The following is a 19,230-nucleotide window of genomic DNA, read 5'->3' on the forward strand; positions in this document are numbered from 1 at the left end:
CTCTGTAAATGTGATTAAGTTTATAGACTTTAAGAATGGAAAACTATCTTGGATTATCTGACTAAGCCAGACCTATTCACATGAGTCCATGAAAGCAAAGAGTCTTTCCTGGCTACAATCAGGAAGAGATACAAATATAGCAGAAGGATCAGAGAAATACAAAGTGTTAAGAACTCCATCCTCCACTGCTAGTTTTGAAAACAGAGTAACATGGGTGGCCTCTGGAAGCAGGGAAAGGAAAGGAAATGTAATGTTTCCTAGAGGTTCCAGAAAAAAACTCCGTCCTGCAGACTGCCTGATTTTAGCTCAGTGATCCACATTAGACTTCTGACCTATGAAACTTCAAGGTAATAAATTTGTATTGTTTTAAGTCACTACGTTTTCAGTAATCTGTTGTGTCGGCAAGAGAAAAATAATTCATCTAGTAACTCTGACTCTGAGCTTTCTCAAGGACACTTTCTATTGTCTGCTTTTGTGCATGTGTGTGTATAAACCATCCCTTCCTGTATCTATGTGTGTCTCACAATTTTCTTAAAAAATTGGACATTTTAATACAGTGTGAGTAGTCTGGAAATCAGATTCCCTGTCAAAGATTTGTTCCTGCTGTTGCTTCTGTGTTGGCTTTTGTATTGTTGTTGTTGTCATCTGTTTATTTAGTGACATTCCTAGACTACCTATGCAAAGTTTGTCTTCCCTGGTGCATACAGCCACAGGTTAGTTTGCATTCAGTTAATAATGAAAGATTTTTTCAAATGTCTTGAAGCGTTGTGGCTTCTACCCTCTGTCAAAGGCCTTTGTGTGCCCTGAGGCACAGCTTCAGTGTTCAGGCAAATTTGAACTCTGACTTTATTTTCATTTAAAAGGACCCAAAGTTGACCAGAGGTCTTCCCTAATCACAGATCTTTCTTCAGCATGCCCACAGTCCTGCAGAAGTACATGGCCTGTGCATGCGCATGGTGTTCTGGAGTCCCAGGAACACAATGGAACTTTCCAAAGTCCCCTATGGACTTTTCATTCAACAGATATTTGCAAAGTTTATGGTCTACCACTTGGTTGCTGCAACTGGTATTACTGCCCACAGCAACAGCAATTTTAAGCAGTTGCTGCTGATTGACAGATAAATGCCCTGGGGGTACAATCCATTCTACCGCCTCCAATGTATGCTACCCCGATGGTTTTTAAGGAGCCTGATATTAGTGAGGAGTTGGAAATTGGGCAAGTTAAAGTGGCTTCCCTGGTGGCTCAGAGGGTAAAGCGGCTGCCCACAGTGTGGGAGACCCGGGTTTGATCCCTGGGTCAGGAAGATCCTCTGGAGAAAGAAATGGCAACCCACTCCAGTATTCTGGACTTCCCTGGTGGCTCAGACAGTAAAGCGTCTATCTACAATGCGGGAGACCTGGGTTCGTTCCCTGGGTAGAGAAGATTCCCTGGAGGAGGAAATGGCAACCCACTCCAGTACTTTTGCCTAGAAAATCCCATGGATGGAGGAGCTTGGTGCAGGCTACTGTCCGTGGGATCGCAGAGTCAGCACAACTGAGCGACTTCACTTTCTTTAAAGTGCTACAAACTCAATGTTCTTCTTTAGATGTAAATATTTTATCAAATAAACTTTTTTTGAATTTTTGAAATCCTTTAGTTTACTTCCAAAATTCTAAAGAGGCTGATTGCCAGAGTTTTTATTGCTTTAAGTGAAGCAGATTTTCAGAGGTCCTTACTCCAGCACTGTGAAAGTTTGGCTCCAATTACTCTGTAAGTCTCAAACTAGTTCAATATAAGATTTTTCAAATAATATTTATATCAAATAATAAGTTAAAATAGATACACACATAGACATATATGTAAAGATATTTAGTGAAGAAAATAATAATAACTGATTTGTGAAAATATATGTTTATATTAACCGGGCTTTTCCCCAAATATAACTTCAGGAAACTATAATGCTTTATAATGAAGTTTCAACTTATTTTTCCTTTTCACCTTAAGTATACTTAAGAATACTTAAGTTACTGAGGTGTAATGTAAGTATGCATGTGAATGAAATTTGATAGAAGTAACCATAAAATTATTTTGCATCAGCAACATGTATGAAAACAGAGACCTGATTCCATTAGTTCTCAAATTCATTTCCATAAATCTATTCTGTAAGTTTTGTAGGAAAGGACAAAATGTATATTAAATTAATCCTCCAATATATTGAATGAGTCTTTCTGATTTCCTCAATTTTCTAATATATAACATGTAACTGTCTTGAATGTTTATCTTTTTAAAAAAATGTTATTTTAACCACAATGAATGATTAAATAATACTTTCCTCTTTGTGGTTCAAGGATTACAAAAAAAGAAATAACTATTTAAAAGATAAAAATATCACTATTCATTAGGGAAGTTGCCCAAACAAAAGGGAATTTCAGATGAACTCGCAAATAGGGAAAATATGTAGCTTCTGCAGCATATCCTACTTCACGTTATCATATTTTTTTTTGATCACATGTTGTTACTGAATATTCCCTAAGAGAACCAAAAAACTTGAATATTTTATATTTTACACAGGCAAACCTGTCTGAAGAGAAATCCTGAGAAAGGAAAAGTCAGTCTCAAGAGCAGCTGCTGAAATGATGCCTAATTAAATTTTCACACACAGATTAAAAGGATATGCTAATATCTTGTGTGCACTCAGAATTTGTAAAGCAACCTAGGCAATCAGAATTTATCAAGTATTGAGAGATACTCTTAAATTCTACCTGCTGCTGTTCCAAGTTCCGTGGTGGCAGTTTATGACATATCGTTGCTCATTCGGTACACACTTGAGTCACCTGCGCATATTTTTTTAAATATCTGTTTGTTCATTTTATTTAGCTGTGCCAGGGTCTTAGTTACCGCATGTGGGATCTAGTTCCCTGACCAGGGATGGAACCTGGGCCCCCTGCACTGCAAGACAAATTCTTAATCTCTGGACTGCCAGGGAAGTCCAGATTATCTTTAAAAAACAATTGTGATATCCAGGTTCTACTCATTCATCAGAATTAGTCTTAATAAAAATGAAGTGTGGCTTAGGCATCAGGAATTTTCTAGTTCCCCAAATAATTCTAGAACACAGCAATATTTGTCTAGTGCAGTCGCTCTTAAACTTGACTATGTATATGTATCACCTGGATCTTTTTGAAATGCAGATTCTGATTTAGTGGAGCTGAACTGGGTCCTGATAATCCACATTTCTAACCAGGTCCATGGTGACACCCAAGCCACTGGTGCTTGGAACGCTTTGCATAGTATGATACTAACAGAAATTAAAAGGAATATCAAAAATAAAGTCCCTAAACACAGGCTACTCACTCCTGCAGGACAGCACCTCAACGTACATTTGACACTGATCTCAGAAATAAGAACATCAATTTCCACTAGGTACTTTCTCCTCACAAGGCTCTCCTCTCACTTCAACTGTCTTTCTGCTAAATTTCAGGATATTGGGAAACATGTCTATTACTCAAACCCAGATCAGGAGATCCCATCCTCCAAAATGAGTTTGACTTCTTACTTCTTTCTTGGAACTCCTCTTAAATTTCATGCAGCTCAGCACTGAATTGTCTTTCATTTTTGCCATTACAAATTTTATAAATCAAGGGCTATGCCTCATATTTCCCTTAGCAAAAGTTAAGGACAAGAAGGGGCTTCCATGATGGCTCAGCAGATAAAGAATCCACCTACAATGCAGGAGACACAGGAGATACGCATTCAATCCCTGGGTCAGGAGGATCTCTTGGAGAAGGAAATGGCAACCCACTCTTTTATTCTTGCCTGGAAAATCCCATGGACGAGGAACCTGGGAGGTTACAGTCCAATGGGTCATAGAGTTGGACTAAGCACAGCAAGAACAAGACTCAATAAATATGTGTTGATTAAATCGCATTCAGACAGACCTCAGGTATTATTAATATATAGATACTGAGAAACTCTTGGCCTAAGAAGTTAGGCTGTAAAAAATATATATATGAATGATTTACATTTTGTATAAGTTACTGTTTAACTTTATTTCATTTTTTTATTGGAGGCTAATTACTTTACAACATTGAGGTGGTTTTTGCCATACATTCACATGAATCAGCCATGGGTATACATATGTCCCCCATCCTAACCCTCCCTCCCATCTCCTTCCCCATCCCATCCCTCAGAATCATCCCAGTGCACCAACCCTGAGCACCTGTCTCATGCATCGAACCTGGACTGGCAATCTAGTTCACATATAATAATATACATGTTTCAATGATATTCTTTCAAATCATCCCACCCTCGCCTTCTCCCACAGAGTCCAAAAGTCTGTTCTTTACATCTGTGTCTCTTGTGCTGTCTTGCATATAGGGTCATCATTACCATCTTTCTAAATTCCATATATATGTGTTAATATACTGTGTTGGTGTTTTTCTTTCTGACTTACTTCACTCTGTATAATAGGCTCCAGTTTCATCCACCTCATTAGATTAGAACTGATTCAAATATATTCTTTTCAATAGCTGAGTAATATTCCATTGTATATATGTACCACACTTTCTTATCCATTCGTCTGCCGATGGACATCTAGGTTGCTTCAATGTCCTGGCTATTGTAAACAGTGCTGTGATGAACATTGGGTTACACATCTCTTTCAATTCTGGTTTCCTCACTATGTGTGCCCAGCAGTGGGATTGCTGGATCATAAGGCAGTTATATTTCCAGTTTTTTAAGGAATCTCCACACTGTTCTCCATAGTGGCTGTACTAGTTTGCATTCCCACCAACAGTGTAAGAGGGTTCCCTTTTCTCCACACCCTCTCCAGCATTTATTGCTTGTAGACTTTTTGATAGCAGCCATCTGACCAGCATGAGATGGCACCTCATTGTGGTTTTGATTTGCATTTCTCTGATAATGAGTGATGTTGAGCATCTTTTCATGTGTTTGTTAGCCATTTGTATGTCTTCTTTGGAGAAATGTCTATATAGTTCTTTGGCCCGTTTTTTGATTGGGTTGTTTATTTTTTTGGAATTGAGCTGCAGGAGCTGCTTGTATATTTTTGAGATTAATTCTTTGTCAGTTGTTTCATTTGCTATTATTTTCTCCCATTCTGAAAGTTGTCTTTTCATCTTGCTTCTATTTTCCTTCATTGTGCAAAAGCTTTTAAGTTTAATTAGGTCCCATTTGTTTATTTTTGCTTTTATTTCCATTATTCTGGGAGGTGGCTCATAGAGGATCCTACTGTGATTGATGTCAGAGAGTGTTTTGCCTATGTTTTACTCTAGGACTTTTATAGTTTCTGGTCTTATATTTAGATCTTTAATCCATTTTGAGTTTATTTTTGTGTATGGTGTTAGAAAGTGTTCTAGTTTCATTCTTTTACAAGTGGTTGACCAGTTTTCCCAGCACCGCTTGTTAAAGAGATTGTCTTTTCTCCATTGTATATTCTTGTATCCTTTGTCAAAGATAAGGTGTCCATAGGTGCATGGATTTACCTCTGGGCTTTCTATTTCTGTTTAACAACATGTATGTGATTGAAATACTATGCTATACTTCTTTAAAAATAGGAATACATGGTATACCAGCTGCCTGCTGATTTTTTCTTCAATGTCTCTTGAACACTGAATATCTATACAATACACAACCTGTTCTAGCATCATGCTTAAAAATGAGGGCATTAGAAAAGTCTCTGTGGACCCTGGAATCCTTTTTCATCCATTAACTGAGACATTAAGTTCTCTTCTCTGAATTTCATGCCTTCTGCTTTTTCACCACAAGCTTATTAAATGTGGGATATCAGCAGAGGGGAGACAGTTCAAAAAATGCATTATTAGTAATCTGTCTACAAGTAGAAATGAAGAACTTAAGATCCAGTTTGACAGACATAGGAACACAGAAAGGAGAGTACAAACCATAATTCTATACATGGCAGTTTCAGAGAGACCTAACGTTCCCAACATTGACGCTTGTCAAGTTGACTAAAGCTTCCATTCAAACATCATCTCAGAATAAACCAAACATACCCAATTCATGTAGTTAGTATATGCTTAGTAGCTACTATGTACACAGTTGTGTGTGTGTGTGTGTGTGTGCACGCATGCATGTGCGCAAAAGTCACTCAGTTGTGAGCAATGCTTTGAGACCCTATGGACTGCAGCCCACCAGTCTCTTCTTCCATGGGATTCTCCAGGCAAGAATACGGGAGTAGGTTGCCATTCCCTTCTCCAGATCTCCCAATCCAGGGATCGAACCTGGGTCTCCTGCATTGCAGGCAGGTTGTTAACCTTCTGAGTCACCATGGAAGCCCTACACAGTTATATAGAATAATTATAATAAAGTGAAAATTTTCTCCCCAAGAAAGTCACACGCAAATTAGGAGGTACAGTGATAGAAAGTAAGGGAATGAATTTATAAACAATAGGAAGAGCTATTATATAAGGTGTGTTGTAGACACAGGTCAAGGTCATTAGCTACTTCTCTCTTCTGAAGTTAAAACAATGCAGGAGTGCCCATGACAGTAGGGATAAAGTGTCCACTGATCCCAGTCAAACATTCTGGAGTCAGGTCACATTTATCTTTAATAGTACTTTTCTAAATATGCTTTACCTTGCATTATACACAGTCTAATCTTTTCATTATGCAAAGCATTAACATTAACCTTTCTTAGATAAAGGTGATATATTAAACCCATATTTAAGCAATATCTAGAGTAAACTCAATTTGTTATTCTTTTTGAGTTTTTCCTATTGACAGTGTCTAAAACTCCAAAAGGAGGAAAAACTAAGTGCAATAAAACCTGGATAACACACACACACAAACACATGCACACAAATAGGATCTAAACTAATAACTTACACAGTTAAAAATAAGTGCAAACAAGAGAGTCTCAGAAAGTTCTAACCAAGACATAAAAGCAGGGTGCAAGTCCATTTTCACCTATTACAGTTAATTCTCCTTCTGGGCTTATCTCGGGCAGTAGATCTCTGTTTTTGTTTCCATATATTAATTTGCATTTTCTAGAACTGCATTATACAACTGTCAAAAGTTACCACATTGAACATTTTAAGTGGAAGCAGTTTATAGTACATACAGAATTCTTTCCCCTTCATAGATCACTGCCTTGTCATAAAGAAGAGGCTTGTGTAACTCAATGAAGCTATGAGCCATGCCATGCAGGGCCACCCAAGATGGACAGGTCATAGTAGAGAGTTCTGACAAAACGTGATTCACTGCAGGAAGCAAACCACCCCAGTATACTTGCTGTGAGAACCTCAGGAACTGTATAACAGGCCAAAGAGATATGACACCAAAAGATGAGTCCCCAGGTCTGAAGTTGTCCAATAAGCTACTGGGGAAGAGCAGAGGAGAATTACCCATCGCCCCAGAATGAATGAAGTAGGTGGGCCAAAGTGAATATGACACTCAGCTGTGGATGTGTCTGGTGATGAAAGTAAAATCCAATGTTGCAAATAACAGTATTGTATAGGAACCTGGAATGTTAGGTCCATGAATCAAAGCAAACTGGATGTAGTCAAGCAGGAGACTTGTCAGGTAAGAATAAACATTGACATGTTAGGAATGGGCGAGAATGGGCGAATTTAATTCAGATGACCATTATATCTACTACCGTGGGAAAGAATCCTTAAAAGAAACAGAGTAGGAGTAGCCCCCATAATCAATAAAAGAGACCAGTACTTGAGTGCAACCTCAAAAATGACAGAATGATCTCAGTTCGTTTCCAAGGCAAGCCATTCAACATCACAATAATTCAAGTCTATGCCCCTACCAGCAATGCCAAAGAAGCTGAAGTTGATCAGCTCTATGAAGACCTAGAAGACATCCTAGAACTAACACCTGAAAAAAGGAAAAGAAAAAAAAAAGATGTTCCATTCATCAACAGGGATTGGAATGCAAAAGTAGGAAGTCAAAAGATACCTGGAATAACAGGCAAGTCTGGCCTTGGAGAACAAAATGAAGCAAGGGCAAAAGTTAAATTAATTCTGCCAAGAAAATGCACTAATCATAGCAAACACCCTTTTTCAACAACACAAGAGACAACTTTACACATGGACACCAAGAAATGGTCAATCCTGAAATCAAATTGATTACATTCTTTGTAGCCAAAGTTGGAGAAGCTGTATACAGTCAACAAAAACAAGACCTGGAGCTGACTGTGGCTCAGATCATCAGTTTCTCATAGCAAAACTCAGGCTTAAGCTAAAGAAAACTGGGAAAAACAATAGGCCAGCCAGGTATGACTTAAATCCCATATGAATTCACAATAGAGGTAATGAATAGATTCAAGGAACTAGATCTAGTTAACAGTGTGCCTGAAGAACTATGGACAGAGGTCCATAATAGTTACAGGAGGTGGTGAACAAAACCATCCTGAAGCAAAAGAAAAGCAAGAAGGAAAAGTGGTTATCTGAAGGGGCTTTAAAATAGTGAAAGAACGAAGAGAAGTGAAAAGCAAGGGAGTGAGGGAAGGTACATACAATTAAACACAGAATTCCAAAAAATAGCTAGAAGAGACAAAGTGAAGTCACTCAGTCGTATCCGACTCTTTGCAACCCCATGGACTGCAGCCTACTAGGTTCCTCCGTCCATGGGATTTTCCAGGCAAGAATACTGTAGTGGGTTGCCATTTCCTTCAGGAGATCTTCCTGACCCAGGAATTGAATTCAGGTCTACCCATTGTAGGCAGATGCTTTACCATCTGAGCCACCAGGGAAGCTCAAAGTCTTCTTCAATGAGCAACACTTAATAATAGAAGAAAACAACAAAAGGGGAAAGACTAGAGATCTCTTAAGGAAAATTGGAGATATCAAGAGAGTACTCCACCCAAAAATGGGCACAATAAAGGATAAAAATGGTAGAGACCTGGTAGACACTGAAGAAATCAAGAAAAGATGAAAAGAATACATGGAAGAACTGTATAAAAGAGATCTTAATGAACTGGATTACTACAGTGGTTGTGGTGAGTCACCCAGAGCCAGACATTCTGGAGGGCAAAGTCAAGTGGGGCTTACGAAGCACTGCTGTTAATAAAGCTAGTGGATATGATGAAATTCCAGCAGAACTATTCAAATCCAAAAGGAGGATGCCATCAAGATTTCACATTCCATTATGTCAACAAATCTGGAAGACCTAGCAGTGGCCACAGGACTGGAAAAGGTCAACCCTCATCCCAATTCTCAAGAAGGGTAGTACCAAAGAATGTGCTAACCATCAGACAATTGCACTCATCTCCCATGCTAGTAAGGCCATGCTTAAAATCTTGCATCTAGGCTTCAGCATTATGGGAACCAAGAACTTCCAGATGTCCAAGTTTGGTTTAGAAAAGAAAGAGGAACTAGAAATAAAATTGCCAATATTCACCAGGATATAGAGAAATCAAAGGAATTTCAGAAAAAACATCTATCCCTGTTTCATCAACTATGCTAAAGCCTTTGACTGTGGATCATGACAAACTGTGGAAAGCTCTTAAGATATGGGAATACCAGACTACCTTGCCTGTCTCCTGAGAAACCTGTATGTGTGTCAAGAAGCAACAGTTAGAACCCTGTATGGAACAAGTGATTGGTTCGAGATCAAGAAAGGAATACAACAGGACTGTCTGCTGTCACCCTGTTTGTTTAACATATACACTGAGCATATCATGAGAAATGCCAGGCTGGATGAATTACAAGCAGGAATCAAGATAGGTGGGAGAAACATCAACAGCCTCAGATATGTGGATGATACCACCTACTCAATGGCAGAAAGTGAAGAGGAACTAAAGAGCCTCTTGATGAGGATGAAGGAGGAGAGTGAATGAGCTGGCTTAAGACTAAATATTAAAAAAACTAAGATCATAGCATCTGGACCTGTCACTACATGGCAAATAGAGGGGGGAAAGGTGGAAGTAGTGACAGATTTCCTCTTTTTAGGCTCTAAAATCACTACAGATGGTGACTGCAGCCATGAAATCAGAAGATGATTGCTTCTTGGTAGGAAGGCATGATGACAAACATAGACAGTGTGTTGAAAAGTAACATTACTCTGCCAACAAAGCTCTGTAGAGTCAATGCTATCGTCTTCCCAGTGTTCACATACGGTTGTGAGAGCTGGTCTGTAAAGAAGGCAGAACGCCAAAGAATTGATGCCTTCAAACTATGGTGCTGGAGAAGACTTCTGAAAGTCCCCTAGACAGCAAGAAGATCAAACCAGTCAATCTTAAGGGAGATCAACCCTTAGTATTCACTGGAAGGACTGATGCTGAAGCTGAAGCTCCAATATTTTGGTCATCTGAAGTGAACAGAAGACTCATTGGAAAAGTCCCTGATGCTGGGAAAGACTGAGGGAGGAAGGAGAAGAAGGCATCAGAGGATGAGATGGCTAGACAGCATCACTGATGCAATGAACATGAACTTGGGCAGACTTTGCTAGGTGGTAAGGGACAGGGAGGCCTGGTGTGCTGCAGTCCATGGGGTCACAAAGAGTTGGACACGACTGGGCGACTAAACAACAACAAAAGAATTCTTTAAAGAAATCGATGAAACAAATAATAGGACAAGTTTTTAAAAGTTTTTTTTTTTTTAATTTAAACTTTTTGATCAAGAGCCTGTTTACTGAGTCCCAAGATGTCACATGATTCTAGTTTCCTACCTCTTTCTCAAGAATGAAGAAAGCCTTGGAAAAGAGTGATTGATGAATCTCTAGAAGGACTATTCAGCCTGCCTTGGGAGCCAACAGATACCCCAAAGAATTGACACAGTTAGCTTGGTATCCCCAAGGTAATTTTGTTCCTGTGTCTATCTCTAAGTGTTTATTCAACTAAAAATAAGAGCAGTTATAATTTCCTTAATTTTCCTTCCTGGTTAAGGAAGGAATAAAGCTTCCTGGTTAAGCTTGTGTATCAAACTTAAACTCCAATTCTTCCTTCTCAGTCTAAAAATGATAGATAAACAAATATGTAGGTTTCCTAGGTGGGATTAGTGGTAAAGAACCCACCTGCCAATGCAGGAGCCTTAAGAGATGAGGGCTTGATCCCTGGGTTGGGAATATACCCTGGAAAAGGGCACAGTAACCCACTCCAGTATTCTTGCCTAGAGAATACCATGGACAGAGAAGCCTGGTGGGCTACAGTTCATGGGGTCACAAAGTATCACACACAGATGAGTGACTAACAGACACAAATACACACACACATATGAGTGTTAGTCATTCAGTCGTATCCAACTCTTTGCACCCTCATGAACTGTAGCCAACCAGGCTCCTCTGTCCATGGAATTCTCCAGGACAGAATACTGGAGTGGGTTTCCATTTCTTTCTGCAGGAGATCTGCCTGACCCAGGCTTCTAACGATAGAACTTAGGTCTCCTAGGTCTCCTGAACTGCAGGCAGATATTTTAACATCTGAACTACTACTGCTGCTAAGTCACTTCAGTCATGTCCGACTCTGTGTGACCCCATAGACGGCAGCCCACCAGGCTCCCCCGTCCCTGGGATTCTCCAGGCAAGAACACTGGAGTGGGTTGCAGTTTCCTTCTCCAACTACTAGAGATAGATAGATAGATAGATAGATGATAAAATATTAAGTCCTTTAATTTAAGCACCTGGTAGTCCTCTAATTTAAGAACCTGGTTTAAAAACAATCCCAGGAAAGTGACATCTAAATTATGGTTAAGAAATTTTGCCCTCGTGATTTTCTTGCCTAAAAATGGTATTATAACATTAGATCTTAGTGCTTTGCTTTATTTTTATTGGTATGAAAGTTCCTATTGCAGTAGTATTTGGAATTACTATCTCCAGATAACTCATGAAAATTTAATCATCACATAGGTTTTCCATTACAAATTAGAATCGATTTGCCCCGGAATAATGTATCATAGTACTATAGGAAGATGTGGGAGAAGGGGAATTAGGGTTATCCAAAATTTTTTGGAATCACAGTAAGCATCATCACCAAAAGGTCCATGAGACTATAGATTTAGCTGCATTTGTACAGGACAGAGTTCTAAATGGTAGGCAAATCAAACTCTATTTTTAATACCAGATAATCTAAAATTGTCCCAGGATGAATTCTTCAGTTAGTTAAAGACTCACTTTGAACTTTAATTGCTTTGGAATTCCAAGGCTCCAGTTTACTTTCTTAAAGTAGGCTCCATTTATAAAGATTTGTGGGTTTTTCTCTGTCATCCTCATCTCCCTCTTGTTTGTATCATCAAAAACATCATCTCCACTTAAACCACATTCACTGTTAGCCACATTTTTGCCAAGAAACAGAAAGAAAACATGGTCTTTGAAAAAGCCAAAATCTTGGGAAGTGGGAGTTGATAAATCTCATTGCATTATGATGAAACACCTTTGATAACTTGACATTTAGTGCTCACACTAAATTCTTCTAAAATATATCACTAATCTGCTCAGAGTCTTCATGTGGCATCCTGGTATGATGAGGAAGTGAATATTGCAAAGTTGCCAAAAGACCAATTTCAACCTAATTAGGACTTGTGCTGCTTCAGTGGAGGCTACATAAACACTCTGTTAATATTCACAGCAGCAGCTTTGTCGATAACTCCCCCAGAATCTTCAAATTTATAATGGAAATCAGCAAACTATTGATTTCCTGACACTGATAGATCTATCCAGATTCACTGCCTCCTTTCTCATGCCTCTGCCCCAATAGAGGGGACAAATGCCAGTCGCTCTAATCGGCTCCTAAACACTGAAGGATCATTATTAAAGTATGGCTGGCATCCCTGATCATTAATTATAATCTTGTGCACATATGCAGTGTGATTGCAGGAAATAATCAGCTTTGTCTGCCAAATTGGCAACATTTAGAAACTAATTTGTTATGACACAGCATCAAAGATATTTAAACAACAAACTCAAGGCTCTGCTGCTCTGCATACATTGTTAAAATATCAGATAACATCATTAAAAAATAGTTAACATATCCAGAGGGAGGTGGTATGTATCCTTGAACTTCCATTGGAATGGAATTATCAAATATAATGTTTATGGGCTCCCCATCCTGCAGTCACATGTTGGGGATGCCCCTCCAGCATGACTGCCATTTAGGGGGCTGCCTAGAAGAGCAGCTGTCAGTCTAGTGTAATTAAGTGGGCATTGGGAGGATGATCCAAAGTGTGCTGTGGACAAAGATTAGACAGGATTGCTAGTTTTTTGTCTGGAATACACTAGAATTCATTTACGTACTTAATTCTTGACGGGTCAAATCATAGCAGCAGCTTCCTCATACTTGTGTACACTGTAATGAAGTAGAAGAAATAATTTTAAGGAAGTTATGTTCATTGCATGCCCAATGCTACTCTGTTCACTCCAGAGTGAGAATGCTGAATTACGGACTCTGAGATGCACACTGGGTGTCTCTCTCCCTCTCCTGACCTTTCACTCTGGACAGCAATGCAACTCTTCTGAGCCCATGTTTCTACCATGGCTATTAAGAGAACTGTTTTTTTAAATTATATTTTATCTTTTATTTGCATAATTTTGTTATATGTCTATTTTTAAAAAATGGCAGCATCTTAATAAAAATGAAAGAATATATGTACAAATTTTAAAGCTTAAAATGATAGCATTTACAACAGAAAATGAGATAAATATCTGAATTCATACTCATATATAATAAATGCTGATATGTATCCATTCTTTTTTATTGGAGTATAATTGCTTTACGATGTTGTGTTAGTTTCTGCTGTATAGCTCAGTGCTCTGTAATAACCTACAGGGTTGGGATGGGGGGGGCGGTGGAAGGGAGGCCCAAAAAGGTGGGGATATATGTATAAATTTGGCTGATTCAGGGAACTTTTAAGCCAATGCTTTTCCTCCATTATTTCCTTTTATCTCCCTCAGAAGAATCAAGCCCAAGCCATGTGCTTCATCCTCTTGCCAAACTCTCTCTCTTCAACTCCCTAACACCTCTCAAATACACACACATGTAAGTTTGCTTCATTCCTTTTACACATGAAAATACAAATTATAATACCATTTTTATAACAGTTTCTTTCAAACCATTCCAGTTACTTCTAGAAATGTTACTATTGATTCTTTTTTATACCCCGCCAAAAGGAGTTAAATATTAAACAGTGTCAATAATCCACCTGTACAAAGTAAAAGTCCTGAGTGTTTGTTGGGACAACATTCCCCACTCCAACCTCAGTGGGTATACACTTTGGCCTCTCTCTACACTTTTATTCACTCTATTTGGGTTGAGGGTGTAATTAGGGGAAAAATAAACAAGACTTACATAGCCAGAGCCTCCTTGCATCCTTTTGAGACTAAGCTGCCCACAGAAGCAGCTATTTATTCTCCACTGTTCTCCCAGGGCACTCTTTTCCCATCTCTACCAGCTGGGGCCTGCCTAAGTCCAGTGCTACCTGTCATCTGTCCATCAGTTCAGTTCAGTCACTCAGTCATGTCTAACTCTTTCTGACCCCATGAACCACAGCATGACAGTCCTCCCTGTCCATCACCAACTCCTGGAGTCCACCCAAACCCATGTCCAGTGAGTCACTGATGCCATCCAACCATCTTATCCTCTGTCGTCCCCTTCTCCTCCTGCCCTCAACCTTTCCCAGCAACAGAGTCTTTTCAAATGAGTCAGCTCTTCGCATCAGGTGGCCAAAGTATTGGAGTTTCAGCTTCAGCATCAGTCCTTCCAATGCATATTCAGGACTGATTTCCTTTAGGATGAACTGGTTGGATCTCCTTACTGTTCAAGTTACTCTCAAGAGTCTTCTCCAACACAACAGTTCAAAAGCATCAATTCTTCAGTGCTCAGCTTTATTTATAGCCCAACTCTCACATCCATACATGACTACTGGAAAAACCATAGCCTCGACTAAATGGACCTTTGTTGACAAAGTAATGTCTCTTCTTTTTAATATGCTGTCTAGGTTGGTCATAACTTTCCTTCCAAGGAGTAAGCGTCTTTTAATTTCATGGCTGCAATCACAATTTGCAGTGATTCTGGAGCCCAGAAAATTAAAGTCAGCCACTGTTTCCCCATCTATTTCCCATGAAGAGATGGGACCAGATGCCATGATCTTCGTTTTCTGAATGTTGAGCTTTAAGCCAACTATTTAACTCTTCTCTTTCACTTTTCAAGAGGCTCTTTAGTTCTTGTTCACTTTCTGCCATAAGGGTGGTGTCATCTGCATATCTGAGGTTATTGATATTTCTCCTGGCAATCTTGATTCCAGCTTGTGCTTCTTCCAGCCCAGCGTTTCTCATGATGTACTCTGCATATAAGTTAAATAAGCAGGGTGACAACATCAGCCTTGACGTACTCCTTTTCCTACTTGGAACCAGTCTGTTGTTCCGTGTCCAGTTCTAACTGTTGCTTCCTGACCTGCATACAGGTTTCTCAAGAGGCAAGTCAGGTGGTCTGGTATTCCCATCTCTTTCAGAGATGTCCGTCTGTCCATAAGTCTACCTAATTTTGGAGCTTCTCGTACAAGTTCATTTGGCCCTTAAACTCTGCTAAGTCCTTCAACTTAGCATTTACCAAAAAATAAAACTGACATTCTGATTGTTGTTGGCCATCCTTTTGTTTTACTTTTTAAAATTTTTCTGAATCTTGGCAAGGAAATAGTCTGCTATTTACTGGACCTCCACAAAGATGACAACAGTTTCTGTATTTTACATAAAAAAATAGAAGCAGAAGATATTAAGAAGAGGTGCAAGAATACACAGAACTATACAAAGAAGATATTAATAACCCAGAAGTATGATTGTGTGATCACTCACCTAGAGCCATACATTCTGGAGTGTGAAATCAAATGGGCTTTAGGAACATCATTGCAAACAAAGTTAGTGGAGGTGATGAAATCCCAGTTTAGCTATTTCAAATTCTAACATATGATGCTGTTAAAGTATTGCACTCAGTATGCCAGCAAATTTGGAAAACTCAGCAATGGCCACAGGCCTGGAAACAGTCAGTTTTCATGCCAATTCCAAAAAAGGTAATGCCAAAAAATGTTCAAACTACCACACAATTGCCCTCATTTCACATGCTAGCAATGTTAGGCTCAAAATTCTCAAAGCTGGGCTTCACCAGTACATGAATTGAGAACTTCCAGATGTTCGTGCTGGATTTAGAAAAGGCAGAGAAACCAGAGATCAAATTGCCAACATCCACTGGATCATAGAAAAAGTAAGAGGATTGCAGAAACACGTCTACTTATGCTTCATTGACTACACTAAAGCCTTTGACTGTGTGGATCACAACAAACTGGAAATGTCTTCATGAGATGGAAATACCAGACCACCTTACCTGCCTCCTGAGAAATCTGCCTGTAGGTCAAGCAGCAACAGTTAGAATCAGACATAGAACAACATACTGGTTCCAAATTGGGAAAGGAGTACATCAAGACTATATATTTTCACCATGCCTATTTAACGTATACGCAGAGTACATCAGGCTGGATGAAGCACAAGCTGGTTTCACCATTGCCAGAAGAAATATCAATAAAGTCAGATATTCAGAAGACATCACCCTTATGGCAGCAAGCAAAGAGGAACTAAACAGTCTATTAATGAATGACATTGAAACATGTAAAATATCATGTAAGAAACGAGTTGCCAGTCCAGGTTCGATGCACAATACTGGATGCTTGGGGCTACTGCACTGGGACGGCCCAGAGGGATGGTATGGGGAGGGAGGAGGGAGGAGGGTTCAGGATGGGGAACACATGTATACCTGTGGCGGATTCATTTTGATATTTGGCACAACTAATACAGTTATGTAAAGTTTAAAAATAAAATAAAATTTAAAAAAATAAATAAATAAAAAGATAGTGAAAAAGGAGAGTGAAAAAGCTGAGCTAAAATGCAACATTCAAAAAACTAAGATAATGGCATCTGGTCCCATCACTTCATGGCAAATAGATGAGGAAACAATGGAAACAGTGGCAGACTATTTTCTTGGACTCCAAAATCACTGCAGATGGTGACTGCAGCCACAAAATTAAAAGACACTTGTTCCTTGGAAGAAGAGCTATGACAAACCTAGACAGCACATTAACAAGCAGGGACAATACTTTGCCAACAAAGGTCTGTTTAGTCAAAGTTATGGTTTTTCCAGTAGTCATGTATGGGTGTGAGAACTGGATGGCAAAGAAGGCTGAGTGTTGAAGAATTGATGCTTTTGAACTGTGGTGTTGGAGAAGACTCTTGAGAGTCCCTTGGACTGAAAGGAGATTAAACCAGTCAATCCTAAAGGAAATCAATCCTGAATATTCATTTAAAGAATTGATGCTGAAGCTCCAATACTTTGGCCACCTGATGAGAAGAGCTGACTCATTAGAAAAGACCCTGATGCTGGGAAAGATTGAAGTCAGGAAGAGAAGGGGACAATATAAGACAAGATGGTTGGATGGCATCACTGACTCAGTGGACATGAGTTTGACCAAGCTTTGTGAGATGGTGAAGAACAGGGAAGCCTAGCATGCTGCAGTCCATGAGGTCTTAAAGAGTCACACACGACTAAGCAACTGAACAACTACAAGAATATAAATAATAAAAATAAAACAGAATTTGGGATAATAAAATATGCTGTAGAGAAACTTCTAGTAAGGCTAGGACATGGCTGTCTAGGACTGCCTCCAACAAGGTGGTAAATCTACCTAATACTAACCTATATCCTCTCCTCCATCTTGTATTTTATTAGTAAAGAAACTGACATTTCAGTCACCATCAGTCTTTTTTTTTTTTTTTTTTCCTTCAATTTTTTTCAGAACTTGAACTGGGAGAAGCTTTTGAAGAATAGAAGCTATAATAATAGGAAAGTGAGAAAGAAGAATCATTGAACTAATATGTGATTTAATTAGACAATTTTTGTTTTCTTCATTTTAAATTACCAATGTACACAGACTGGATAAAACACACTCTTGACTTCATGACCAGCGCCATCTACTCTCCTAAGTTATGTTATGCTTAATAAGGTACTAAATACCTACCTCTTCCCAGTCTCCATTGCTGAATCCACTTCTTGTTCCAGTCTAAGAACCACAAAGGCATGAATCTGTTCTATTCTTAATCTATATTCATTCATGATAGGTTCTCACCCAATTGACTGGCTTCAAAGAGATGCTAAGAATCTTGACCCTTACTTACAACCCACACTCACATAACAAATGGCTACATGATACTTCAGTATAGCTAAGGAACATTTTCAACTTAACCTATCCATGATGGACTTCCAGATCTTTCTGCCCAATTCCACTCCACGTGTCTTGTGATGAAGCCTACATGAAGGGATGGATACACACGAAAGGGCCAGTGGAGGAAAACCAAAACCCTGCCTTTAGTTCTTGGCCTTCACCAACCGTCAGACCTATGAGGGAGGCCTTCCAAAACCAAGCAGTCCCCTGCTCACTGCCCACTGACCACCTAAGCACTCACTGAGCTCAGCCACCTCCCTGGAGCAGAGTCAAGACATCCCGGCCGCACCCTTCCCACACGGCCAACACACACAGCTGTGAGCAAATTAGCGGTAGTTATTTTAAGTCACTAAGGATTCTGAAACCTTTTGGAACAGCAATAAATACCTGATAGACTTGGAAACATAAGGTTTTCGGTGACTTCTCACCACAGTTAGAAGGAAATCCAAAGTCTGCACCACAACTTTAATTTCTAAGACCTAAACCTCATGGTCTCTGGCTCTCACAAAACCTCCTGCCACTCTCCACTGCCCACCAGAGTCCAGTCCTCAGGCCTCTGTGTGGTCCCACAAAAGAAGCAGGGCATCTTCTACCTCAGAGCTTGTATACAGTTCTTCTCCCTGGGGATTCTTTTCTGCTAAATATTAACTGATTTTACTTCAGCACCTCACCACTCTTTGTCAGTATATCATCTCCTCAGAGAGGACTTTCCTGATCACTCCATCTAAAACAAAGAACAAAAACATCCCAGACACCATGTCCTCTTACCCAGCTTTACTTTTCTTCATCAATATCCTCACTTGATATCATATAGATGATTCTATCTGAAACAGTATGTAATTATATGTAACTGCTGCTGCTGCTGCTAAGTCACTTCAGTCGTGTCCGACTCTGTGTGACCCCAGAGACGGCAGCCCACCAGGCTCCCCTGTCCCTGGGATTCTCCAGGCAAGAACACTGGAGTGGGTTGCCATTTCCTTCTCCAATGCATGAAAGTGAAAAGTGAAAGTGAAGTCGCTCAGTCGTGTCCGACTCCTAGCGACCCCATGGACTGCAGCCCACCAGGCTCCTC

Source organism: Bos indicus, chromosome 11 (genome assembly GCF_029378745.1).
Source record: "Bos indicus isolate NIAB-ARS_2022 breed Sahiwal x Tharparkar chromosome 11, NIAB-ARS_B.indTharparkar_mat_pri_1.0, whole genome shotgun sequence".
NCBI lineage: Eukaryota > Metazoa > Chordata > Mammalia > Artiodactyla > Bovidae > Bos > Bos indicus.